Source organism: Macaca nemestrina, chromosome 11 (assembly GCF_043159975.1).
Source record: "Macaca nemestrina isolate mMacNem1 chromosome 11, mMacNem.hap1, whole genome shotgun sequence".
NCBI lineage: Eukaryota > Metazoa > Chordata > Mammalia > Primates > Cercopithecidae > Macaca > Macaca nemestrina.
Genome location: NC_092135.1, coordinates 66527121 through 66550850, shown reverse-complemented (window position 1 = coordinate 66550850; position 23730 = coordinate 66527121). Strand labels below are relative to the sequence as shown.

The 23730-nt window shown below is 40.7% G+C and overlaps 1 protein-coding gene and 1 non-coding gene across 5 annotated transcripts in view; one reads left to right on the top strand and one right to left on the bottom strand.

Moving 5' to 3' along the window:
• Positions 1-23730, bottom strand: part of LOC105483289 (ceramide synthase 6) — a 321163-nt gene that overhangs the window by 147287 nt on the left and 150146 nt on the right. The window lies entirely within an intron of this gene.
• On the top strand, positions 18131-18236 carry LOC112426974 (U6 spliceosomal RNA). Its single transcript, XR_003018381.2, has one exon. It is a non-coding gene; the product is annotated as a U6 spliceosomal RNA (small nuclear RNA).

Genomic DNA, 23730 nt, shown 5'->3' with positions numbered 1-23730 from the left:
ACATAAATCAGAGGCATCTAATCCTACATTCTTAAATTTTCTTGAAGCAGACATTGTTTTTAACAGCTAGGCAGGGTCCCTAAGAGCCCATCTATGACCTTATTCTACAAATGGAGGACCCATGGAATTGTAAACTTTTCTACATTTAACAATTTAACTTTGTGAAAGAAAACAGGTGTCCCCATTTTTCACACGAGGTCTCCATCAACATTTTGGGGTCCTGTGACCTTAAAGTCAAGACTAGAAATGGATAACTATGCCACAAGTGTCAGAAAAAGACTCAGATACCTGATATACTGCCTATTTTCTGAGAAGGTAGTATAGTGCTCTTTAGTGTATAAACATCACATTTTACAGATTAAACTGACATCTCAAGTTCTTAAAAGTCACCAGCTTCAGCCTTTGTTTGTTTGGGTAGATTGGTAAATTTTTGATTTGTGGAACAAAATAAGGTCCTTCAATTATTTTGCATTTAATAAGTCAAACAAAGCCATCAGACATATTCAAGCACGCTAATGATTCAGATACAAAATTCTTTCTTGTCCCATGGGCTTTTAGCCAAAGTGTCTAAACACGGCATTTTTTTCCTGCTTTACTGAGGTATAACTGAAAGAGAAAAATTGTATGACGTGAAGGTGTACAACATGATAATTCATACACAGATACATTGCAAAATGATTCCCATAATCTAGTTAGTTTTAAACCTGCGTCACCTCACCATGCTATATAATAGATCCCTGGAATGTATTTATCTTACAACTGAAAGTTTGTTATCTTTCAACCAGTATCTCCCTCTTTCCCCCAACCCTATCCCTGGTAATCACTATTCTACTGTTTCCATGAGTTCAACTGACACCATATTCTGAAGTTGAGGAATTGGCTTGAACTCTTGGTTAACTGATTGGTTTCATCTGTAAACATGGTTAAAAAGTTGTCACATGATTTTTAGGTCAGTAGTCTCCTTTTCAAGCTGTTACTGAGACACTGACTTTATTACTTGAGTTCAATGGAGATGTTCATCAACTAGGGAGGAAGCAAATTGACTGTAGTTTGAAAAACATCCCATATGTCTTAAACAACAAAATAAAGGTGAGATGAAAGATTCCTTTTTGGAAACTCTGACATAAAATCTAAATTTCTAGAGTAGCTTTCAAGCTTTCATTAGTTTAAAGAAACTAACGCCCAAAGAAATAGGATAGCTAGGGGAAAAGATGTTACTCATCCGATGGACAGGTTATGCAGACTTCAGTTCTTGCTTTAAGACAAACATTTCCTGAAACAATTTTCACCTCCATCAATAATTAACTGTAACTCCAAATAATTTTCTTCATTTGCTTAAGGCTCAGCTCTTTCTGTTTGAAAAGGAACAGAATTATCACTGCAAAGTCCTTAAGGTTGGAGGTAAGTCAAACCCATTCACCTATTCACTTTTCATTCTCCAGTCAAAGGTGAACTTAATTTGGGCAGAAGAGTCATTAAATCATTGATTCAAAAAATATATTAGGCACTTATGGAAAGTCTGATGATTTGCAAAGGAATGCTATATGTCTCTCATATATATGCATATATAAAAACACACATATATGTAGTAAAAACAAAAGAAAATAAAAACATCAAATTCAGGATAGACATTACTTTTGAAGAGTAAAGAACAGAGAAGGTATACAGCAAGCTGGTCCAAACCACAGCCTGCAGGCCACATGCAGCCCAGGATGGCTTTGAATGTGGCCCAACATAAATTTGTAAACATTCCTAAAACAGTGTTAGATTTTTCGTGATTTTTTGTTAGCTCAATGACCATCCTTATTGTTAGTGTATTTTATGTGTGGCTCAAGACAATTCTTCTTTCAGTGTGGCCCAGGGAAGCCAAAAGATTGGACATTCCTGGGGCATAAGGGGAGCTTTAGCTGATTCGGTAATATTTCCATCCTTCAAAACAGCATCAAATATAACTGGGTGGGTTTTTATTATATTAGTCTTAGTCTCTGTGCTTGTTACATTTTCTCTGTATTATAAAATATTTCATTATTAAAAGATTCTGTACACAAGAATTACGCTCATTCAGAAAGTATTAAATGACTATGTCTTTTCCTTCTCACACTTAGAAATGTCATATGACTTGTTCTTTATGCCATCATTCAACCATCCTTTTCTAAGCATTGTAATTACTTTTCCTGTTTTCCTGTCATTGTATTCATGTTTTCAGGGCTAAAATTGCAATTGGAAGTGTATCAGCTATTGTATGCATATATAATTCTAAATCCACTATGTTCTATTTCACACATTTAACTTTGATTTCGTTTTTTAGTGATTTGGTCATAGGCTCCATTAACAGCTAGCCCATATTGTTCTTTATTGGGACCCATTCTTTTCTCTCCAAGTTGAGTACCCTTGTCAAGCACCCATCAAGGTAGAATTCAGCACCACTGGTATCTGTCCTTTCCCATTAGTCTTCCCAACATCAGTCCTAGTCCCTACAATCTATTTGAAATACGTCTGCAAAAAATTCAATGTCATTCTATTAGGTGAAATTCTACCTATAAAATACCTCTCATTACTTGTAGAATTCCCCTGAATATACACTAATCTTATAATTGTCAGCTTAAAGTCTATTTACACTCATTTGAATGACCATAATTTGTGGGAATCAGAACAAGCAAGAATTTTCCAACTAACCATTGTCTAGTGTAAGGATAAAAAAGGGAATAAAATATTGATCTCTTGTGGCCAAAATTAAATTCAGTCAATATGACTTTGGAGCATGCACTGGCAAAGGTCACAATTCTTTAGTGTGTGGTTCAAACAAAAGTAGCCAAGGGTTTATTATTAGAGTCAAACTAATGTCATGTGTCCCTTGAACATCAAGCCTCTATGTAATTTTTTTCTTGTCTGAAAGCATACTGAAGACAAAAAGTCACTTCAACACCGATACTGCGAATTGCTAAGGAAAAGAGAAAACTAAAGCCAAAGTTCTTAACTTTTCAAAATGTATGTACATTTGATTTTAAGAAGTGAATTTCCCCAGCTGGGCAGATGGCTTGAGCCCAGGAGTTCAAGACTAGCCTGGGCAACATACTGAGACACCATCTCTGCAAAAAATACAAAAATTAGCCGGGCTTGGTGACACGAGCTTGTATTCCCAGCTACTGGGGAGGCTGCGGTGGGTGGATCACTTGAGTACAGCTGGTCAAGGCTGCAGTGAGCTGTGATCACACTGTGTCTAGAATTAGTGGGTTCTTGGTGTCACTGACTTCAAGAATGAAGCTATGGACCCTCGCGGTGAGTGTTACAGTTCTTAAAGATGGTGTGTCTGGAGTTTGTTCCTTCAGATGCTCAGATGTGTCTGGAACTTCTTCCTTCTGGTGGGTTTGTGGTCTCGCTGTCAGGAGTGAAGCTGCAGACCTTCGTGGTGAGTATTACAGCTTTGAAAGGCAGTGCGTCTGGAGTTGTTCCTTCTTCCCAGTGGGTTCATGCTCCCGTTGGCTTCAGGAGTGAAGTTGTAGACCTTCACGGTGAATGTTAACAATTCACACCAACACCAGCGTGGACCAAGCAAGGAGCAGCAAGATTCACTACAAAGAGCAAAAGAACAAAGCTTCCACCGTGTGGAAGGTGACCCAAGCAGGTTGTCACTGCTGGCTCCGGCAGCCTGCTTTTATTTCCTTATCTGGCCCCACCCACATCCTGCTCATTGGTCCATTTTACAGAGAGCTGATTGGTCCACTTTACAGAGAGCTGATTGGTCCGTTTTGACAGAGAGCTGACTGGTGCGTTTACAATCCTTGAGCTAGACACAGAGTCACAGAGTGCTAGTTAGCTAGATACAAAGTTAGCTAGATACAGAGTACCAATTGGTGTGTTCACAAACCTTGAGCTAGACAGAGAGTGCTGATTGGTGCATTTACAATCCTTGAGCTAGACATAGAGTCACAGAGTGCTAGTCCTCCAAGTCTCCACTGCTGGTGGACCCCGCACAACCTCCGCAGCTGCTGGCCCAGGTGCTAAGCCCCTCACTGCCCTGGGCCAGCAGTGCCGGCCAGCCACACCATGTGCGGGGGTCCCCCCAAGCCCATGCCCGCTGGAACTCACACTGGCCCTCGAGCATGGGGCACAGCCCCAGTTCCCACTAGGTTAGCTAGATACAGAGTACCCATTGGTGTATTCACAAACCCTGAGCTAGACACAGAGTGCTGATTGGTGTATTTACAAACCCAGAGCTAGACACAGAGTGCTGATTGGTGCACATACTATCCTCCCGCTAGATATAAAAGTTCTCCAAGTCCCCATCCAGTTCAGGAGCCCAGCTGGCTTCACCCAGTGGATCCTGCACCAGGGCTGCAGGCCCAGCTGCCCGCCAGTCCCCAGCTGCCCAACAATCCCCAGCGTGCCTGCACGCCTCTGCCCTTGGGCTGTGGATGGGACTGGGCACCACGGAGCAGGGGGTGGCTCCCGTCGGGGAGGCTCAGGCCGCTGGGGAGCCCACAGCAGGAGGAGGAGCTCAGATATGGCGGGCTGCAGATCCCCAGCCCTGCCCCGCAAGGAGGCAGCTAGGGCCTGGCGAGAATTTGAGTGCAACCCCTGCAGGCCAGCACTGCTGAGGGACCCGGTACAACCTCCCCAGCTGCTGGCTCGGGTGCTAAGCCCCTCACTGCCCTGGGCTGGCGGTGCCACTGGCTGCTCCGTGTGTGGGGCCCCCCAAGCCGGCGCCTGCCAGAAGTCGCACTGGCCTGCGATCGCAGGGCGCAGCCCCGGTTCCCGCTGGCACCTCTCCCCACAACACCTCCTGGCAAGCAGAGGGAGGAGGCGCCGGCCTCAGCCAGCCCAGAGAGGGGCTCCCACGGTGCCTTGGCAGGCTGAAGGGCTCCTCAAGCGCCGCCAGAGTGGACGCCGAGGCCGGAGGCTGAGGAGGCGCTGAGAGTGAGGGCTGCTAGCACATTGTCACCTCTCAACACCACTGCAATCCAGCCTGGGCAAGAGAGCAAGGCCCTGTCTTTAAAAAAAAAAAAAAAAAGTGAATTTGCCCTTCTCTATTACTGTGTTTGGTGTCAGTTTTCTGCTGCAGGCTCTACTACACATCTCATAACAAAACACGAGACTGAGTAATAGAACTTTCACAGGGATAAGGTGGAATCCATCACTTATTACTAAATCCATACCTATTAACAATAGAGTAAAATGTCTTTAGTTTCTTTATCTGAAAATGGGGACTAAAATACCTAATTATTAAGGTTGTTAGGGATGAGAAGGGAAAAATTAAATTAAGACGAACAGGAATGGATCCTAGTTGGCTGAGGCGGCTCATTCTACTTTTTTTTGTTTGTTTGTTTCCATAGGTTTTTGGGGGAATAGGTGTTATGTGGTTACATGTACAAGTTCTTTAGTGGTAATCTGTGAGACTTTGCTGCACCCATCACCCAAGCAGTAGACACTGAACCCAATTTGTAGTCTTTTATCCCTCACCCCCTTCCCATTCTTTCTCTGAATCCCCAAAATCTATTGTGCCATTCTTATGCCTTTGTATCCTCATAGTTTCCACTTATGAGTGAGAACATACGATGTTTGGTTTTCCATTCCTGAGTTACTTCACTTAGAATAATAGTCTCCAATCTCATCCAGGTTGCTGTGAATGTCATTACTTCATTTCTTTTTATGGCTGAGTGGTATTCTATCATATATGTAAATATATATGTGTATATGTGTGTGTTTATATGTATTATATATATGGAATGTGGAACCAGTCCAAATGCCCATCAATCAACGAGTGGATAAAGAAACTGTCCACTTGTTGACTGATGGGCATTTGGGCTAGTTCCACATTTTCACAATTGTGAATTGTGCAGCTATAAACGTGTGTGCAAGTATCTTTTACATATAATGACTTCTTTTCCTCTGGGTAGATACCCAGTAGTGGGATTGCTGGATCAAATGGTTCTACTTTTAGTTCTTTACCATAGTGGTTGTAATAGTTTACATTTCCACTAGCAGTGTAGAGGTGTTTCCTGTTCACTGCATCCATCTCAACATCTATTACTTTTTGATTTTATTATGGCCATTCTTGCAGGAGTAAGGTGGTATCACATTGTGGTTTTGATTTGTGTTTCCCTGATCATTAGTGATGTTGAGCTTTTTTTCCTGTTTGTTGGCCATTTGTATATCTTCTTTTGAGAATTGTCTATTAATGATTGTTTTTTTTTTTTCTTGCTGATTTGAGTTCTTTTTAGATTCTGGATATTAGTCCTTTGTCAGATGTATAGATTGCAAAGATTTTCTCCCACTCTGTGGGTGCTCTATTTACTCTGCTGACTGTTCCTTTTGCCATGCAAAAGCTCTTTAGTTAAGTCCCAGCTATTTCTCCTTGTTTTTTCTGCATTTAGGTTTTTGGTTCTTTTACGTTCTTGGTCATGAAATCCTTGCTTAAGCCAATGTCTAGAAGGGTTTTTCCAATGTTATCTTCTGGAATTTTTATAGTTTCAGGTCTTAAATTTAAGTCCTTCATCCATTTTGAATTGAGTTTTGTAGATGAGAGATGAGGATCCAGTTTCATTCTCCTACATGTGGCTTCCCAATTATCCCAGCACTATTTGTTGAACAGGGTGTCCTTTCCCCACTTTACATTGTTGTTTCCTTTGTTGAAGATAAGTTGGCTGTAAGTATAAACCAGGCTTTATTTCTGGTTCTTTATTCTGTTCCACTAGTCTGTGTGTCTATTTTTATACCAGTATCATGCTGTTTTGGTGACTATAGCCTTATAGTATAGTTTGAAGTCTCCAGATTCGTTCTTTTGCATAGTCTTGCTTTGGCTATGTGGGCTCTTTTTTGGTTCCATATACATTTTAGGATTACTTATCTAGTTCTGTGAAGAATTATTTTAGTATTTTAATGGAAATTTCACTGAATTTGTAGATTGCTTTTGGCAGTATGGTCATTTTCACAATATTGATTCTACCCATCCACGAGCATGAAATGTGTTTCCATTTGTTTGTGTCATCTATGATTTATTTCAGCAATGTTTTGCAGTTCTCCTTGTAGAGGTCTTTCACATTCTTGGTTAGATATATTCCTAAGTATTTTATTCTTTTTGTAGCTATTGTAACAGGGGTTGAGTCCTTCATTTGATTCTCCACTTGGTCGCTGTTGGTGTATAGGAGAGTTACTGATTTGTGTACATTAATTTTGTATCCAGAAGCTTTGCTGAATTTTTTTATCAGTTCTAGGAGCTTTTTGGAGGAGTCTTCAGGGTTTTCCAGGTATATAATCATATCAGCAGCAAACAGCAACAGTTTGACTTCCTTGTTACTGATTTGGATGCCTTTTATTTCTTTCTCTTGTCTGATGGCTCTGGCTAGGATTCCAGTACTATGTTTGAAGATAAGTGGTGAAGTGGGCATCCTTGTCTTGTTCCAGTTTTCAGAGGGAATGCTTTCAACTTTTCCCCATTCAGTATTATTTTGGCTGTGGGTTTATCATAGATGGCTTTTCTTACATTGAGGTATGCCTGTTGAATTCCAATTTTGCTAAGGGTTTTAAACACAAAGGCATGTTGGATTTTGTCAAATGCTTTTCTGGGTCTATTGAGATGATCATGTGATTTTTGTTTTTATTCTGTTTATTTTTCCCAGATGTTCTTTGTGCTTCTTGTATTTGGATGTCTAGGGCTCTGGCAAGGCCGAGGAAGTCTTCCTCAATTATTCCCCCCAATATGTTTTCCAAACTTTTAGATTTCTTCCTCAGGAACACCAATTATTCTTTGGTTTGGTCATTTAATGTAATTCCAGACTTCTTGGAGGCTTTGCTCATTTCTTCTTATTCTTTTTTCTTTGTCTCTGTCGGATTGTGTTAATTCAAAAACCTTGTCTTCAAGCTCTGAAGCTCTTTCTTCTGCTTGTTTGATTCTATTGCTGAGACTTTTCAGAGCATTTTGCATTTCTCTTAGTGCATCCAGTATTTCCTAAAGTTTTGACTGTATTTTATTTATGCTGTTTATTCACTAAAGATTTCTTCCCTCATTTCTTCTATTATTTTTTTTTTATTTCGTTAAATTGGACTTCACCTTTCGTGGGTGCCTCCTTGATTAGTTTAATAACTGACCTTCTGGATTCGTTTTCAGGTCAATCAGGGATTTCTTCTTGGTTTGGATCCATTGCTGATGAGCTGGTGTGATTTTTGGGGGCTGTTAAAGAAACTTGTTTTGTCATATTACCAGAATTGTTTTTCTGGTTCCTTCTCATTTGAGTGGGCTATGTCAGAGGGAAGGTCTGGGGTTCAAGGCTGCTGTTCAGATTCTTTTGTCCCATGAGGTGTTCCCTTGATGTAGTACTCTCCCTCTTTTCCTAGGGATGTGGCTTCCAGAGAGCCGAGTTGTAGTGATTGTCCTCTCTCTTGTGGATCTAGCCAACCAGCAGGTCTACCAGGCTCTGGGCTGGTGCTGGGAGTTGTCTACACTGGGTCCTATGATGTGAACTGTCTGCAGACCTCTCAGCTATGGATACCAGTGCCAGAGGTGGTGGCAGGGAGGTGAAATGGACTCTGTGAGGATCCTTAGTTTTGGTTGTTTAATGAACTATTTTTGTGCTGATTGGCCTCCTACCAGGAGGTGGCGCTTTGAAGACAGCATCAGCTATGGTAGTATAGGGAGGATCAGGCAGTGGGGGGGGACCTAGAACTACCAAGAGTATATGCCTCTTGTCTTCAGCTACTAGAGTGAGCCAGGAAGGACCATCAGGTGGGGGCAAGGCTAGGCATGTCTGAGCTCAGACTCTCCTTAGGCAGGAGTTGCTGCAGCTGCTGTGGGGGATGGGGATGTGGTTCCCAGGTCAATGGAGTTATGTTCCCAGGAAGATTATGGCTGCCTCTGCTGTGTCATGCAGGTTGGTCAGGGAACTGGGGAAAGCCAGCAATTACAGGCATCACTCAGCTTCCACACAACCCAAAAGGCCGCTGTCACTCCCACCATGCACCTCAGCAACAGCACCAAGTTTGTTTCCAGGCAGTGGGCAAGCAGGACTGAGAACTTGCCCCAGGCTACCAGGCTCCCAACTGTGAAAGCAAGCTGGGTTCTTTTCATTGCCCTGACATACCAGTCACACGATGCAGACATTTAGAAATCATGCCTCATCTCCTGGAGTTTTAAGTTGTTTGTAAAGAAAATACCTGTATGTGTAGACACAGATGTTTATGTATATGTATATGTTCACACATATGCATATGTATATTATGAAAATATGTGTATGTACACATACGTTTGTATGCACATATGTATGAAAGTTAAATTCATATATGTCAAGGATCTCCCATCCAACTGAAAACAAATGTAGGTGCACAGACTTCTGACCAATAATTTGTATTTTCTATTCGAGAAGATGCTCTTGCTCCTTCCTCACTCAGAGAAGGGACCATAATCAGCCTAACAATCTGTCTTAGATTTTTCCAATAAATGCCAGTGAATTTGCACTCCCACATAAGAAAATAAGCCATTTCACAAAACCCAACCCGTTACAACGTACAAAATGAAGTTCTTAGCTGACTGGCTGATGCCATATGAGCTGCATGCTGATTGGAAGAGTTATGAGTTACACATCAGCTACATTCATACTGCAGCACTTTATGTTCTAAATAACAAGGGCCCTTTTTTCACTAGGAGCATGTGAGACTGAGCTGCCCACTTGAACCGAGCATCATGATTTCTGGTCCTAGCAGCTATTACACGGTATTATATATTGACCGTAAAGCTATACTTAGAAAATGAGCAGCATGAAACAATGGGTGAACATGAGATCATGAGGTTGCCAAGCAGGAAACACTGTAGTAACAGTGTTTACACCTATGATACTCATAGGGTGATCCTGGGCAAGTTTAAGTGTCTCTTCTGGAGAAACAATCAGACCATTAAGTTCTCTTGAACTCTTATATTTTGAGTCCAAGTCCTATATTAGTTAAGTCTTGTATCCTGATCCTGCAATATTTGGCACAACTGGCCATTCCACCTTGTTTGAATCAGTACTGCTGTGTTCATTCCCTTTTTGTCCAACCCTCTGCTTCTCTTGCCTTGTGCACAGACTACCCTTGGTCTGTCAATGCCAGTGACACATGGGGTTCCATCCTCAGCCTTCTTTTCACACCATGTGCTCCTGCTAGGTGAACTCACCCACTCCCTGTATGCTGGGCAATCACTGTCCCTAACCATTTCTATATCCCTGGACACCCAATGTCATTTGGACACCCAAACATCGGCACCTGAGGTTCAAAATCCAAAAACAAACAAACAAACAAAACATATTATCTTTCTCCCAGGAATCCACTGTTTCTTCCTTCCATTTCTGTCAAGGACACTATTCTCCACCCAATGTCCCAGGTCCTTGAGTCCTCCTTCGCCTTCAACCCCCTTTATCCCAGGCATCAACCCTCAAAGTTCTGCATTGGAAATATCCCTTTCATTTACTTCCTTTGCTCCATTCCCTCAGTCTCTTCCCTAGCCCAACACACTTAGTCTTCATCTTTCTTCAAGAGGTAGGCTGGCATTAGCTGAGTGCCACAGCCAGACCCGTAAGCCAGGCTGTCAACTGATTAATCATGACAAAGAGAACAGTCACAAAGTCCAGAATATTTTCTTTGATATGAATGAGAGTTACTCCCCCTGCAGAAATATCTACACAGGAGGTTGCTTGCAAAACATAGAAAAAGAACAAGAGGAGTCTGAGATCTTAAGAAGTGCTGCTCAGACAGATGGCCTAAGGTACCGTCACCAAAGAGCAAGTCTTACATATCCAGCGGCCAACACTCCTAATCCCCCAGTGCTTTAATATTCTCAGCCAACCTGAATATCAAAATCTCTGCAATAGGCAATCCATATGATGTCTCTGTGCCTCCACCCTTTTCTTAGTTGGGTAAAGCTAATCAACTGTTGCTCTGGCCTAGCCTGGGATAATTTCTTTAGGGAGTCTAGACAAATTTCATTCTTGTTTCACCATATGTGAATTAAACAAAACAACACAAAAAAGCCTTAACCCTGAGTTTTCTTCTTCGTCCAACTCAACCTTTCATGATCCTCCTGCAGTTTTCTCTGGTCTCCACCTCCCAGGAAGTGTTTATCCCCATAAGATACTATTCTAACATTAAATAACGTATGTTACTAGTCATCCTTTAAGTGACCTACAATCATTTGGATATTTTCAACTCTGAGTGAAACATCTGTCTTAAATCTTCTAAGCAGGACTAGCTCTCAAGAAGCTATGTTCACTCAGCCTGGGCATGAAGACTTCCTCCACAATTTTCACACAGTCTGTTTGATCCTGGGCACTCCCTATGCCTCTTTCTCATCTGCAAAATGAAAATAAAACCACCTACTTCAAAGGGTTAGAATGAGGATTAAATGAGGCAATACTTGTATAGAGAATAGCATTCAACACATGGCAAGGGCTCTGTAACTCTTAACTATTATTACTATTTTTATATAGCTGGTATATGACGTGCACCCAATAAATGACTTCAAGTTTCATGAGTATGGGCCAGTGCCAATGGCTAGACAAACTATCAACTACAATATGACTTTAGGACAGACATCGTCTACTAGATTTGAAGAAGACACAAGTGTAGAATGAAGGAGGGCTTCATTCTTACAAAGTGGTTAAGCAGTAGGACATGTAAATAAGAGACTCTGTGTTGCTTTTTTGTTAAATTTATGTGTCAGGATTTGGCTGACTTCTTACTTTTCCCTTGTTTGCATTTTTAAGGTTATTTAATATTTAATGTTATAAAACCACTTGAGACTTCTACTACCCTAAATCTGTACTTTGTACAAGCAGTTCTGAAAATGTTAAGTGTAAAATTTAGTAGGGTTGGAAAGTGAAAAGTACAGCAGTGAATTTCCATGGCAATGTGGTGTTATAAATAAGACATGATACATGGATAAATTGACCAATGAAGATGTACAGATGAACAAAATAAGTATGTTTATTCATGTGTTTTAAAATCCTTTTGTATTCTGGTATTTTATAGCCACAAAATTAAATAATCTAACCTTCAAGGTCATCATGTAAGACCTTTAAGTCTCTAAACAAAAAGTTGCAAACTTAAATCTCTACAGGGACTAGGCAGGTTAAGGCAATTGAGGAGCTGGTTAAACTTAGCTCTCAGAGTACTGAGATGAATGGTTATTGGCACACAGTTTCTATGCTGGCAATGCTGGGGAATGTGGCTATTTCAATACCCCACTGAAATAAGGGCCAGTCAAATGTCAAGAAATAATGCAAACTCAAGTGTTGTCAGATTTTCCTCATTTTTTCATAGAAAGCTGAAAATCTGATATTTTATAAGATGTCAGACTTTGTAAATACTGGTGATTAATTCTACTAAAAATAAAAATCAGGCAGGTGTAGTGACTGATGTCTGTAATCCCAGCACTTTGAGAGGCTGAGGCAGGCATATCATCTGAGGTCAGGAGATCGAGACCAGCCTGGCCAACATGGTGAAACCTCGGCTCTACTAAAAATACAAAAAAGTAGCCAGGCATGGTGGTATGAGCCTATAGTCCCAGTTACTCTGGAGGCTGAAGCATGAGAATTGCTTGAACCTGGGAGGCAGAGGTTGCAGTGAGCCACTGCACTCCAGCCTAGGTGACAGAGCGCGACTCTGTCTCAAAAATAAATAAATAAATAAATAAATAAATAAATAAATAAATAAATAAAATCATACAGGCCAAATTGTGCAGGCTAGATTCAACTTGGGGCTACCAGTTCACAACCTGTGCTTTAAACTCTTTAATAGTATAACTATAGTGTGTGGCAGAGATGGGTGGGATGATCTACTCTTCTTACACTCTAAACTATATTCCATATAGAATGAAAGTCTGCTTTCCTGAAGCATAGAATTTTCATAGGGAAAGTTCCCTCTTGCATTAGATTACTAAATACCAATCTAATGAACTTTTGCTCAGTTCTTGGAAAATATCTACCAAGTAAAAATGAAATCGAATCAAATAAACTCTATTTGTTATTATGCTAACAACCAGATATGGCCATTCATTAAGAGATACCAAGGATTTACTAAATACCAAGATATACAACTAGGTGCTGAGAATATAAATATGAATTAAGTCAAAGTCCTTCCCTCAGGGGCTGACAAGCTAATCTCCAAAGCTGCTTCCCAACGGACGGGCAACAGCTGTAAATCTAAGCAAGCCTTACCTATTCTAAAAAAATCAGTCGCATCTTTTGTCTTCACTCCCAGCTTGTGACAATATTTGGAGAGTTACCTCTATTCTCAGGGTCATCCTGCCCTAGTGTCACTGGGAAAAAATGCCTGGAGAACTCAGTCTTTCCACATCAAACCGGTTAAGCCCGGTTAAAATAGAGATGGTGTCCTTTCTCATTCCTTCTCTGGGTAAGCAGCTAGGAAAGAGTGGTTGAGTAGAGAGGCAGAAGACAAGGCAGAATACAAAACTCAAAGAAAGTTCCTGTGAGCTAAGTAGTTTTCCCAATGTCCAAATCCTCTCAAGACTTTAGGGTCACATAGAGAAGGGAAAAATGGACAAGGCTTCAGTGGCTCTCAACAGAGGGCTGTCATTAAAGCTATGAAGGTCCCTACTCCATGGTAGTGGAGGAAGAGCTCATAGGAGCTGAGGGTGGCCAGGTCCTTTCTGGTATTGTTCTGAGCCTAAAAAGGACTTGGAGCAAAAAGATTCTTGACATTATGAAACATTTATCAAGAATGAACTATATTCTTATATTTATCTTTCCTCTTCTAGTAAAAAGCACAATAAAGGCAAATCAATGTTCATACTTCAAGAAACAACAAAAAGGAAATGTAATCCACCCCACTGTCAAAGATTTCATCATAAGATCTTTTTAAAGTTTGAAAATGTACAAAAGAAGGGAGGCCGGGGTGGTGACTACTCACAGTCCCAGCTACTTGGGAGGCTGAAGTGAGAGGATCCCTTGAGTCCAAGAGTTTAAGACTGTAGTGGGTAGGTGGGAAGGCAATCAGTAAGAAATTTCCAGCTAGAGTTACTACAGTAAATAGGTCATTCCAAGTATCTCATGAATGATAACAATTTAAATTACAAAATGAACATTTCAAATCACAAAAATAAAATTATTTACACTTTTCCTAGAATATACTAGGTAATTCAAGGCAGAGATAGACTATCATATAGAAAATTGATTCTCAAGTGGTTCTTGTAATCACTTGTACATATTTGGAATATACTGGCTAAGGTAACAAACACACATTCTTTGTTCCATTGCATGCTTTAGAGTAACATTATTCCTAGTGCTATAAAACCACTTTCATGTAGAACCTCAGGGTAACCAGGAAAGCACTGACAAGAAAAGATGTAGGTAGAGAGCAAATTGCCTTCAATGAAGGGACAGCATGCAGATATTCTCAGAACCAAGCCTAGAGATTAGGACTGCTTTCTAACAGGGTTAATAATTAACACCTGCAGTGTTCCTGAACATGGTTTCTGACTCCAGGACTTTGTCCATTTATAGCCAGATTGAGGTTCCTAAAAGAACAACTCTGAAGACACTTAGTAATTGAGCCTCAAGGCTTTCAATAATTAAATCCCACCTTTAGACTCTGGGTCTTGGTCTCTACTAGCCCAATGTGTGTGTCTCCTGAAACATCAGCTCTGGGCCTGCTGCTGCCTTGACCAACCTTCATCATCTGTCCCAAACAAATCTCCCAGAGAGGGCCCCCACCCATCATTTCTTCTGCAAGATTTCCCTCTTCCTTCAACTTCTGTGGTGCTCTCCCTCAGAAAGGGGTCACAGGATTCTTTTGCATTGCCAATCATGCCTCCTTAACATCAAAACCAAACAATCAACAACAAAAATACATCTATTGACTACCTACTATCTTCCAGCCACTGTTAAGTGCAATCAAATATGTAATACTGTTTTATCCATCACAGCAACACGTCAACGTGGTTTGTCTGAAGTCAACAGCTAGTAAATACAGGAGTGGGGACCCAAACTCAAGATGACACCAGGGATGTCTGATGTGAAAGCCTGTGCTTTTTGTACAGCAGCACTCTACCTATCGCTTAACAACAACAAAAATAATAGTTAAAATCTACCAAATAATTACCAGCAGATATGCTTCTAAACACCTGACATGTTCTAATTCATTAATCCTCACAAAAACTTTGCAAGGTTAATACTGTTATTACTCTCATTTTAGAACTATGGAAGGAAACACAGAAAGATCAAGCAATTTGCCTGAACTCCATGTCTTGTAAGTGGCAGAGTATGTGCCCTTAAGCAGTATACAGTATCTTCTGATAGTGCTGCCTAGCTGTTTTCAGATTTTTATACTAGCTCTTCTGTTCAACTTCTCCCCCTATATTCTTTATCATCCTTTTTGCATTATAAAAGAAAGTCATTTAAAGGGATGAGTGGTATGTATGGAGAGTAGGGGAAACAGAAATGAAAAAGGAGCACTCCCACTTCTTGGCCTTGGTGGTCCAGACAGGATGAAACCCTCAGGCTAGACTTGAGATAGAACCAACCATCCAAGATAAGCTCTCCCTACTGATGTCCTTGAAGTCACCTTTGACAGATGCACCCTAAATGGAAAATGAATTAAACAGATATAGGCCATAGGGAAACCTGGCGCTGCCTAGAGCTCTAGCATTGTGTGGGTATCCAAAATATTCAAACTACCTGAAGAGGTGACCAACCCTGGCACTGACTCTTTGGAGGAGTTCCACAAATTCCTATAAATCTCAGCTTTAGAATAAAATAATCAACATGAGAAAAAAATATTGGAAATCTCTTCTATGTTATGAATTCTTAACTCATGTTTCAAAATGCATTGCCCTTCAAAAGATACCATAAATAAAGACAAGCCATAGACTAGGAGAAAATGTTTGCAAGTCATTAAGCCCACAAAGGATTTGTATAAAGAACTCTTAAAACTCAATAGTAAAAAAAAACCCACAACTTTAAAATGTGCAAAAGATCTAAACAGATATCTACCAATACATAAATGACCAATAATCACATGATAATGCCACATCATTATTCACAAGGGAAATAAAAAAGTGAGAAATCATTTCACACGCCACTAGAATGGCTATAATTGAAGAGATAATAGCTATGTTTTTGAGGATGTAGCGAAACTGGAACCTGAACACACTGCTGGTGGGAAGATGAAATGGTGCATCTTACTAAGTTTCATAATTTCTTAGATATTCATGTTCACATTTCATATCTCTAAATGTGAATTTATCATATAACTCAGTAAGCAATTTCTCTTTTAGGTAGCTACCCAAAAGAAATGAAGACATGTCCAGGCAAAGGCTTCTATCTGAATGTTCACAGCAGCATTATTCATAGTAGCCAAAAGGCAAAGACAATTAAATACCCACTCAATGGTGAATGGATAAACAAAGTGAGGTATATCCATTCAAATGAAGTATTGATATATTCTCTAAGCTGTATGAAACTCAAAAGCATTATGCCAAGTGGAAGAAGTTAGCCACAAATACCACATATTGGGTGATTCCATTTATATGAAATGTTCTGAAAAGGCAAATCTATTGCCACAGGAAATAGATTAGTGGTGGTTGCCTGGGACTGGGAGTACAAAGGAGTGAAAGCAAATAGGCTATCCACAGTTGCTCTGCTTGCTCCACAGGGAAGTCAGCTCACAACGGAGGTTCTCTCTCTGATGCATTCAGAAGGATGAAACATACATTAAGGAAGAGATAACCGGTGCCCAAGGTATTTCATGACGGAAGCAAACACTGAGGTAATGTTCCATTCCATATGAGCCCAGAGCCAACTCCTTCATATGGGGAGGGGGGCATTCTGTAATTCTCTTCCCTTTGTATACTTCCAAAATATATTATAATGACTACTGATGGATTTAAAATTTTGCAGCAAACCTTTTCTACTTTTTTCATTAACCCCTGAAAAGACTGCAAAAACATAAGACATTTCTATTAAGATATACTAGTTTTGGCCTGGTGCAGTGGCTCACATCTGTAATCCCAGCACTTTGGAAGGCCGAGGCAGGCAGATCACGATAGGAGATTGAGACCATCCTGGCCAACATGGTGAAACCCCGTCTCAATTAAAAATACAAAACTTAGCTGGGCATAGTGGCATGTGCCTGTAATCCCAGCTACTTGGGAGGCTGAGGCAGGAGAATCGCTTGAACCAGAGAGTCAGAGGTTGCAGTGAACCGAGATCATGCCACTGTACTCCAGCCTGGCAACACAGCAACTCCATCTCAAGAAAAAAAAAAAAAGATATACTAGTTTTGATTACTGGAAAGAGTAATTTAAAAGAGTTTTTTTAAAAAAGTAATGAATTATCTCTTATAATCAAAATAAGGAAAGATGTTACAACATCCTTCCCTAGACCAAGAGTTAGTACATTTTTTCTGGAAAGCCAGTTAGTAAATGTTTTAGGATTTGTGCACTAAGAAGAAAAACTAAGGATATTGTGTAAGTATTTATATAACCATTTAAAAATGTAAAAACCATTTAAAATGTAAAATATAACCATTTAAAAATGTAAAAACCCTTTGTATTAGTCCATTCTTGCATTGCTATTCAAGAAATGACTGAGGCTGGGTAATTTATAAAGAGAAGAGGTTTAATTGGCTCATGGTTCTACAGGCTGTACAGGAACCACAGCAGCATCTGCTTCTAGAGAGGCCTCAGGAAACTTACAATCATGCCAGAAGGCAAAGGGGATGCAGGCACGTCTTACATGGCCAGAGGAGGAGCAAGAGAGAGACAGGGAAGGTGCCACACACTTTTAAACAACCAGATCTCATGAGAACTCACTATCATGATGACAGCACCAAGGGGCATGATATTAAACCAAGAGAAACAAACCTCATGATTTTCCAATCATTCCACCATGTCCCACCTCCAGCATGGGGATTACATATCAGTATGAGATTTGGGTGGGTACGCAGATCTAAACCATATCAATTTGCCCCTGGCCCCCTCCCAAATCTCATGTTTTCCTCACATTTCAAAATAAAATCATACCTTCCCAACAGTCCCTCAAAGTCTTAATTCATTCCATCATTAACTCAAGACCACAGTACAAAGTCTCATCTGAGACAAGCCTAGTTCCTTCTCCCTATGAGCCTGTAAAATAAAAAACAACTTAGTGTGCTCACTTTGGCAGCACATACACTAAAACAGGAGGATCCAAAGAACATTAGCATGGCCCCGGCACAAGGATGAGACACAAATTCTTGAACCATTCCATATTTAAAACCAACAACAACAACAACAATAAGTTAGTTACTTCTAAGATACAATGGGGGTATAGGCATTGGATAAATACTCTCATTCCAAAAGGGAGAAATTAGCCAAAAGAAAGGGGCTACAGGCCCCATGCAAGTCTGAAACCCAGCAGGGCAGTCACTAAATCTTAAAGCTCCGAAATAATCTCCTTTGACTTCATGTCTCACATCCAGGGCACACTGGTGCAAGAAGGTGGTTCCCCAGGCCTTCCTTGGACAGCTCCACCCCTGTGGCTTTGCAGGGCTCAGTTCCCATAGTTGCTCTCAAGGGCCAGCAATGAGCACCTGCAGCTTTTCCAGGTGCAGGGTCCAAGCTGCTGGTGGATCTACCATTTTGGGGTCTGGAGGACAGTGGCCCTCTTCTCAGCAATGCTAGGCAGTGCCCCAGTGGGACTCTGTGTGGGGGCTCTAACTCTACATTTCCCCTCTGCACTGCCCTAGTACAGGTTCTCCATGAGGGCTCTGTCCCTGCAGCAGGCTTCTGCCTGGACTTCCAGGCTTTTCCTTACATCCTCTGAAATCTAGGTGGAGGCTCCAAGCCTCAATTCGTACACTCTGTGCACCTGCAGGCTTAACACCATGAGGAAGCCACCAAGGCTTATGACTGGCAGTCCTGAAGCAGCATCTCAAGCTGTACCTGGGTCCCTTTGAGCCATGGCTGGAGTTGGAGCAGCTGGGATGCAGCGAGCAGTGTCCCAAGGCAGGGCAGCAGGGTCCTGGGCCTAGCCCAGGAGACCATTCTTCCCTCCTAGGACTCTTGGTCTGTGATGGGAGGGGGTGCTATGAATGCCTTTGAGGCCTTCTCCCCATTGTCTTGGCTGTTAGCACTTGGCTCCTCTTCATCTATGCAAATTTCTGCAGCTTGCTTGAATCCCTTCCCTGAATACAGGCTTTTCTTTTCTACCACATGGCCAGGCTGCAAATTTTCCAAACTTTTATCCTCTGCTTCCCTTTTAAATAATATTATGTAAGTTCCAGTTGGATATCATTTCTTTGCTCACACAATATGAGCATAGGATGTTAGAAGCAGCCAGGCTACATCTTGAATGTTTTGCTGCTTAGAAATTTCTTCCACCACATACTCTAAATCATCATTCTCAAGTTCAAAGTTCCACAGATGCCTAGGGCAGGGTCACAATGCCTCAAAGTTCTTTGCTAAAGCATAACGAAAGTGATCTTTGCTCCAGTTCCCAATAAGTTCCTCATATCCATCTGAGACCTCATCAGTTTGACCATCTCTGTCCATATCACTATCAGCATTTCGATCACAACCATTCAACAAAACTCTAGGAAGTTCCAAACTTTCCCTCTTCTTCCTGTGGCTTGTTGAACTGGGTAATGGGCAGACATTGGAACAGTTTGGAGGGCTTCTTCTGAGAAGCCCATTACCCAATTCCAAAGCTGCTTCCGCATTTTCAGGTAATTTTTATATCAATACCCCACTCTCAGTACCAATTTTCTGTATTAGTCTGTTCTCACATTGCTATAAAGAAATACCTGAGACTGAGTAATTTATAAAGAAAAGAGGTTTAATTGACTCATGGTTCTACAGGCTGTACAGGAAGCACAGTGGCTGCTGCTTCTGGGGAGACCTCAAAAAACATACTATCAGGGCAGAAGGCAAAGGGGAAGCAGGCACATCTTACATGGCCAAAGCAGGAGCAAGAGAGAGAAAAGGGAACAACCAGATCTCATGAGAACTCAATGTTGCAATGAGGTACCAAGGAGGGATGATGTTAAACCATAAGAAACTGTCCCCAGGATTCAGTCACCTCTCCAGGCCCCACCTCCAGCATTGAGAATTGCATTTCAACATGAGATGTGGCTGGGGACATAGATCCAAACCACATCGCCCTTCTTATTTCACAAGTCATACAAAAACTGGCAGCAGGCCAGATGTGGTCGACTGACCCTGGTTTACCAACCCCTGACCTACACACACTTCAAACACACACATGTATACAACTGCTCAACTTCAATCTGTCTCTGTCACACACATACCCCACCCTACAAATATTTTTGAACACACTTTCCTGTGGCAATGTGGAATTAAACCCTTGCAAAAGTTGTGTTTTTGAAAAGCATAACCTTTCAAGTAGCCAAAACCTACAGCGGAAATTGCTTATAATTTTCAAGTCAGCCAGGAAATAGGGTTAAGGGAAAAGGACTAAAATCAAGTATATCTTAATTAAGGATGGCTCCAAGGAATGTAAAAATATTTAAATCTTTGTTTCGTCTTCTCTGACAGATTGAGAATTACTCCCTCAAACACATTTTTACTTCTAACGCGTTTTCATTTTAATATCAAATCATATCTAATAACAGTTCTCCATAATTCCACTGCAGAAGTAAACCAAAAATTTTTATTGTTTCACTACTGATCTCAGGCTCTAGGTCAATAAGATGCAGAGATTCAGAGCTAGAGATAGACATGGATATAGACTACGGACTCGAGAGAACATAATCAGCCCACAAACTACGCTCAACTGCCTAACTCCATTTCTTACACAAACGTGGCTTTAGGACTAAGGGGCTCCTCATCAGACTCTTCAAGCTCCTAACAGCCACGGTTCTTCAGGCATTAGGCCAACAACTGTAGCCTAGATTTAGGTTTTAAAGACATTCCATCATGGAAGCTATAATTACAATCAGGTCTCCCATTGGCAGCTGTGAGAGAACAGGACCTTCCAGGAGGCTGAGCTACACCTGTAGCCGCATCTGAAAGATGTTACAAGAGCATTGGAATGCCTGCTGGGAAGGCTACAGCCAATGCACAATAAATGGGCTTCGGTAAAATCCGGTACAGCCAGTTTAATCATGAACATTAAAATCTCTTGTAAAATCAAGGCACTATTAAGCTAAATCATCCTTTGATTTTTCAATTGTTTCAGAATCAATGCCCAGATGTTCATCTATCTACATATCGATTGATATTCATTCTCTGTAGTTATTTCCCATAAAGGCTGCAAATATTCATTGGGTTATTTGGCAGCTCTTTCAGATCCCTCATGTACCTCCCTCACTACACAAGTAGCCATCCAAGTCACTCAGGGTGATTCCATGGGGCTGCTGGAAAGGGAAATGTTTGAATATGAAAGGAGAGCCCCATTTCTTCCCATTCCCAATGAGGCCTTGGGGCACATACTACTTCTCTTTTTTCAAAATGAGATACTCAGTAAAAATATCACGTTGCTACAAACATCACCTGACATTTAAAGGGCAAACCCAAGGAGCAGCAACTGAGTAATAAAGAAATCAAGAACTCTGAGCTTCTGTTTCTCCTTCTATAGAATGGAAGATCATTGTTACAGGCTCACTACATGGGGATGCTCAAGTGGAGGACGGGATGAATTGAACTATGTAGAGGTAGATAATGTATACATTTCACAAAATGTTAAGTTCACGGAATAAATTAGCTGCAACATGTTTCATGCTGGTTTGGAGACTCATCAGTGCCCCCAAAGAATTTTCCTGAAATGATGGCACTACAGGAACCTGTATTTTTGAATGGTGACCTGTTCAGGACTGAGAGGCTGGGGCTGGGAATAAAATACTGTCCAAGAACCAAAGAGTGGCTACCCAGGTCAAACCCCAAACCCCATTCCTTTATGCACACACAAATAACCACCACCCTGAACTTCACTTGATCAGATTTTTCCATTTTTGATGTCAAATCATGAGGTTAATGAATTCAAGTTCATTTATACCCACTGACCACTCTGCATGCATAGATACTTATTATTCTTCTCTTTCCCTGGGAGTAAACTACATATCTACATTACTAATTTAACTCTCTGAATACTAATACTGCATAATTCTGGGTGATCAAAAATGTTATTTAACTACATGTTCCTTTGTAAAAAGTCTATCCACATAGGTAGGTAGATCTGGGTGATTTTTTAAAATTTATTAAGCCTATAAAGACTTGGATCAAATTAAAGCTATGGCTTCTATCAATGGGCCAACATCATTTAAGTACTTATACATTTAGCAAAAGCACTAAAATTATAGAGAAAGTCTTATACCAGGCAAATAATTCATGTATCTTTATCTTAGTTGTACTCAGATATATTTTTTAAATACTTCTATGTTTCTTAATTTTGGCTAAACTGATTTTTAATATCACTTGATCTGAAAAAAATACTGAAAATCAATTCCCTTATATTTTCTAAATGAGAGAAACAGAAAAAAGAATCGGCCAATGCTTATACTGTGTAATACACTTGCTATCTGCAACCCCCACTTCTTCTGTTACTGCTGAAATATGTGTATACCACAGTGACTGCCTCTCAGAACCCTGTCTAAATTAACTTTATTGACTTGGCGTTTCATTTAAGGTGTTTATTATGATTTTTGTGGTTTCAAACGGCAGTAAATTTTACTTCATCTGTGCTTCCTTTTCTAGAAGTCATTTAAAAATATTCTACTTCTGTATTTTCAAGCTCAACATTGCATGCAAATATAAGATCTATGAATAAAATTTGTTTTTTAAGGGTATCAAGATAAGGCCAAGAGGGCTGAGCGAGGTGGCTCATGCCTGTAATCTCAGCACTATGGGAGGCTGGGGTGGGCGGATCACCTGAGGTCAGGAGTTCAAGAACAACATGGCCAACATGGCGAAACCCTATCTCTACTAAAAATACAAAAATTAGCCGGGCATGGTGGCATACGCCTGTAGTCCCAGGTACTTGAGAGACTGAGGCAGAAAAATTGCTTGAACCCGAGAGGTGGCGGTTGCAGTGAACCAAGATCATACCACTGCACTCCAGCCTGGGCGACAGAGCGAGACTGTCTCAAAAAATAAAAATAAAAATAAAAAAAGATAAGGCCAAGAAACTGGCGTCCACCTGAGAATGTTCAACATTCTCCTCTATGAAATGAGATGGCTGGACTATGAGAACAATACTGCTAGAAACTGTTCAATCAGAATTCATCATTGGTCTTTGTCTTCAGAAAGCAGAGGTCCACAAGCAACCAGCAGATGAGTATACAATACTATTGATAAACGCAAATTAAGTTTAATTTAAATCATAAGTTAACATCACGGAGAGAAACAGATCTGTTGTACTGAGAGTCACAATTATATAGGGATAGGTTCAAAATTGTTTCCCAGATTAGGCCGTGACCTTATGTGGGAGACTGTGTCAACATTTTTAATGGAACTCTAGGTGGTAAAAGAAAGCCACCTGTTATGTCAGCTGACAATGTATATTTTTATCTACTTTTGTGAAAGGGTGTACATCTATCCAATTTGCCTGGTTGAATCACAGGGCGTAGGCTGAAGTGTAATAAGTACTGAGAGGTGGGGAGTGTGAGGAAACTGATAGAGAAGCCTTGGATTCTATGGTAATCATTTTGCATTGGCTCTAGAGGGTAGTGGACATCAACCCATGAAGTCTGTTAGGATCTAATACTTCTAGATGCACCGAAAATATTTTGTAGTTTATTGGTAAATAGAAATCA